The sequence below is a fragment of the Taudactylus pleione genome, unplaced genomic scaffold, assembly GCF_031769625.1.
Source record: "Taudactylus pleione unplaced genomic scaffold, aTauple2 ptg000901l, whole genome shotgun sequence".
Taxonomy (NCBI): domain Eukaryota; kingdom Metazoa; phylum Chordata; class Amphibia; order Anura; family Myobatrachidae; genus Taudactylus; species Taudactylus pleione.
Genome location: NW_028285302.1, coordinates 206,384 through 211,439, shown reverse-complemented (window position 1 = coordinate 211,439; position 5,056 = coordinate 206,384).

The following is a 5,056-nucleotide window of genomic DNA, read 5'->3' as shown; positions in this document are numbered from 1 at the left end:
TTCGGGGTCTCTTTCCAGCCCAGATAAATTTCCTCCTCTCCTTGTTTAAAAGATTGAGATCTTTTTTCTTGATTAATAAGGGCAGCATCTGGATTATATATAAAATGCGAGGGAAACTCACCATTTTGATAACGTGACAACGTCCAATGTATGATAAAGGTAGATTGGACCATAACCTGAAGTCATTCAGCATTTGAGTGACAGCTCCCCCATAGTTAGCTTTATATAACTGGGGGGGATGTGTAGGTATATTGATACCTAAATAACGTATCTGTGATTAAGCCCACTTAAAGGGAAAAGTATCGCCCCAGTTACTACGTGCTTGTGGATGAAAGGCTAAAGCCTCCGTTTTAACTATGTTGATTTGGAAACCCGCTATGTCCTCAAATGTAGTAAAAATATTCTGGAGCAGAGGGATTGCCTGTCTGGGGTTTCGGATGTACAATAGTAAATCATCCGCGAATGCTGAGACTTTGATCTCTTGATGAGCTATTTTAATACCTTTCCATCCCATCTGAAGTACAAAGTGTCTTATTAACGGGTCGATTGCTAGGTTAAACAGCCAGGGAGATAGCGGGCAACCCTGACGAGTACCTCTGTGTAAGGGAAAGTATCTAGTGTTCAAATTTTTTATTGTTAAAAAAGCCGATGGGGAGTTATAGAGAGTTTGAAAAATACGTAGAAAGTGTGGGCCAAAGTCTTGTAATTGGAAAATTCTCATCAAATGAGACCAGTAGACCTTGTCAAATGCCTTATCGGCATCGCAGCTGACAATGATGTTAGAGAATTCTCCAGCCTGATGTGTATGTGTCATTGCCGCAATCAGGGTTCTTATATTGTGTACAGAGTGTCTCCCCTTTATTAAGTCCGTTTGGGATGGGTGAATAATTCTAGAAAGAATGGGTTGTAGTCTTTGTGCTATTAATTTAGAGAATATTTTGAGGTCTTGATTTAATAATGAAATGGGGCGGTAGGACGAAGTTAGAGTAGGATCTCGATTAGGTTTATGGAGGACAATGATGCGAGCCACATTAAATTGTGGTGGAGCTGCATTACCATTCAATATGGAACTAAATAAATCTTTAAGATAAGGGGTAATGTGCGGTAGCAGCATCTTGTAATATTCTGCACTCAATCCGTCGGGACCTGGGGTTTTACCTCCTGATAAAGATTTGATAATCGATTTAATGTCCTCTTCAGTTATTGGGTCATTTAAGCTAGAGCGTTCCTCCTCAGTGAGCCTAGGTAATCCTGCTTGACGTAAGAAATCTATTCCCAGGTTTTGGTCGGTTGTTGGGGCTTTGTAAAGTTGTTGATAGTATTGAAGAAATTCTTCCGCTATTTTATTGGGATCTATAAGGGTTTCTGAAGCAGTAGAGTGAATTGTAGTAATGTGTTTGGGAGACCTGCGTTGTTTAAGCATACTAGCTAGCAATTTGCCAGATCTATTACCCCATTTGAAATACCTATGTTTTTGGAATGTGACATCTAATAAAGCTTGTTCCATACAGGCATTGTCATAGAGCAATTTGGCCTCTTTATACCTATTTTTGTTGTCTTCCATGGGCTGTCGTAAGAAGCAAGAGTATGTTATTGATAGTGTCTGGCTGAGTTCCCTTAACCTAGCAAACAGGTTTCTTCGACGGTTTGTGACATATCTGATAATGTGACCTCTCATCACAGGTTTCGAGGCGCTCCAGAATAGATTAATATCGGGAATGTGTTGTGAATTATCTGTAGCATCATTTGTAAAGTTATGTTCTAATATTTTTTTGAAGTCTTCAGAATTTGCAAGATAAGCGGGGAATCTCCAGTTGTAAGAGCTGGAGACTGGTTTATTTAATTTAAGAGTGAACCAAATGGGGGCATGATCTGAGATCATAATGTCACTCTGTGAAGTAAGGAAGGGGATAGCAACCAGAAATCTATTCTAGAGAGTGTGTCGTGGGGGTGGGAATAGAAGGTTTATTCCTTAGCAGTTGGGTTTTGGTATCTCCAAGGGTCCACTAATTGCAATGATTCCTGCATATATGCCAGAGAGGAGGGGATGTTTACCCCTGACCTATCAGAAACTCCAGATCTGTCAAAAGATGGGGATAATACCGTATTAAAATCGCCTCCTAGGATTAATAATCCTTCCATCCATCCTTGTAAACTAGTGAAAATTTCTGAAAAAAAGGGAGTACGTGCATCGTTTGGGCCATAGATGTTGGCAATTGTAATTTTTTCACCATCTATTTGTAATTTCATGAAGAGATAACGACCTTGAGAATCTATAAGCGTATCAATGATCTCATATTGTATAGATTTGCTAAATTGGATAATTACACCTCTCGTTTTTGTGGAATAAGAGGCTGCAGTAAAATATTTAATCCAATTTGCCCTAATTACGTTATTATCTGTGTTTTTCCAGTGTGACTCTTGAAGTAGCACTACGTCTGGCTTAAACCTTTTCAGTTGTTGCACTATAATTTTTCTTTTTATTGGCGTATTGAGTCCCTCTACATTCCAAGATACAAATTTAACTGATTGTTTAACCCTGACTGACGTTAAAGTTGCATCTATTAGTTGTGACATCTATCCAATCCCTGTCTTAGGGCCTGATTCAGAGCCGTTCGCTATTTGCGGTCGTTCGTTTAAAAAAAAGGGGTGGCTAGTCAAATGAACCGTTCACACTTTGCGGTCTGTTCCCGCCTCTAATTCTGAACGAGCGAGCAAAACTTGCGGTCGAAATTTTGAAAAATACACCCCCTGGCCGCTCGCATCATACGTCATGTCCGCTATTTATTAGATTAATCGAGTACATCGACCAGCATATGAACTGCTCGCTATTCTTGTGGTTGGTTTTTTCAACCGCTATTTTGCGAATAGTTCTGACTTTAAAAAAAACAAGTGACGTGGTCGCTGACACTGCTGTAGTAATTATGCACACCCATAAAACGCCCGTTTTGACCTTTAAGCACGCCTGCGTTCTGATCTCCACTCCCCGTTTTCAAGGACCTTCCCCTGTTACCACCCACATACGCCTCCTCCTGTCACTCAAAATAGCAGGCATTCGCTATTTTGCGAACAAACGAGTTTCGGACGCACTGACTGGTTCGCGCATGCGTAATACAATCCGTACGCATGCGCAGTTGTGCGAACATCGCTCAGTGCGAACGAGCGGCCGCTTACAAGCGGCTCTGAATCAGGCCCTTAATCCAAAGCAGCATACATTTGAATGTGTAACCATACTATGGTATGTCCCAGCCATCACACCATGATTTTAAATGGAACAAAAAGACCTGATTTCAATTCAACAACCTTATACTTTAAGGAAACTAACATACTTGTTACTTCTAACTGTGTCACTCTGTCTCATTTTACGAACCCAAATTAGGTACCAGTGCGGTCCTATTTGCAACAAATATAATATATTTGATAAGAAAAATGTACATGGAACATGTACCTGTTTGCCTAAACTTCTATAAAATATAGATAAATGGCTTAGCTGAAAAAAAGGTGAACAACATACTATCAGTATTAAATTAATACCCAAATGCAATGCAAGATTAAACATTTATACTGTAGTAAAGGATATGCGAGTTTCGGGAAATGTCCCTTGATTAGCTGTGTGGAGAACTATTGCCGCCTGTGCCAGTAGGGCAAGGTATCTGTTTGGCGGAGCTGAGGAAGTTGGACGCGGCTTTCGGGGAGTCAAAGAAAAGGGTTTTTCCGTTATGTAGAATGCGTAGTTTGGCGGGATATAGTAAGGCGAACCTGAAGCCATTTTCAAATAATTCTTTACAAATTGGGGAAAATGCGCGTCTGCGCATAGCTACTTCGCAGGAAAAGTCTTGGAAGATTAACAGTTTTTCACCCTGATATCTCAAATCAAGATGTTTTCGGTAAGCTTCCAGGAGACAAACCTTTTCAGCATAATTTAAGACTCTGAGAATGACCGGTCTTGGTCTGCGTTGAACAGGGCGGTTTTCCGGACCTACTCTGTGTACACGTTCAGTTAGAATAGGATGAGTTTTTATGTCTAAGCCCAGTGTTGTAGGTCAGCCATTGTGACACCAAATCCATCAGCTCTCTAGGTTTCACAGATTCAGGTAGGCCGATGATACGGACATTATTGCGCCTGTTCCTATTCTCCAGATCTTCTAATTTATCATGAAAAGCAATTGGCCTAGTATATCTCGAGTATATTCCTAAAATATATAGGTAGAAGCAGTGTTGATTATCGAATCGAATATTGGATGAAGAGCACTAACAATAGTTCTCGTTATTGGTTTTGTTTGTTCACTTGGTGGGTAACTATGATGTGGGGACTTTGCTAGATATTACGTTGGTGAGGATGGTGTAAATAATTCTGTTTCTCTATTTACCTGCGTTGCGTGGTGATATCAGTTGGTGAACAACACCACGCGTGCTGAGGTATATAGTGTTTTCTAACTTCCGGCTTTATCTGCTTCTGGAGAGCCGGACCTGTTTCGGTCTCTGGCCCAGACTTCTCTTGTGATTTTCCACTTGTTAAGGCAACAGGCTTTTCCTTATATTGGGTCAACTGTGTCTCGTATATCAAACTTAGCAACCAAGGAGCTCAGTTAATAGCGGCCTTTACGTGGGTCCGAAAGTAGCTATAACTTGTTTTGTTTTTTTAACAAGTATACAGAACCACCTCAATCGTAATGTCACATGTTTCCCCTCTTATGTTATATTTTTATCGTAGATGTTGATTCACAAATGGCCACCAGAGGGAGCCTGAGGCCAAATAGATAATATTGCAAAGTCTTGGAAGTTCTTAAAAGATGGTAACCATAGTACTTTATTTATCCTTGTGGGTAGGTATATATCAAATTGAATGAAGCTATGTTATAGAGCTGTAAATGAGACAATAAATGTTTCAACAAGAGAAAAATGGAAACAGGGTCATTAGTATTAGAGTGACCTGTACAAATATGAGTACCCTCTTCTGCTTTCTCTCACAGTACTCCAACTGGTCACATAGACAAGTGTAATAGCAGTTTGTGTAGATCCCTCCAGTCAGGAATGGTTATGCAGGAGAATAAGG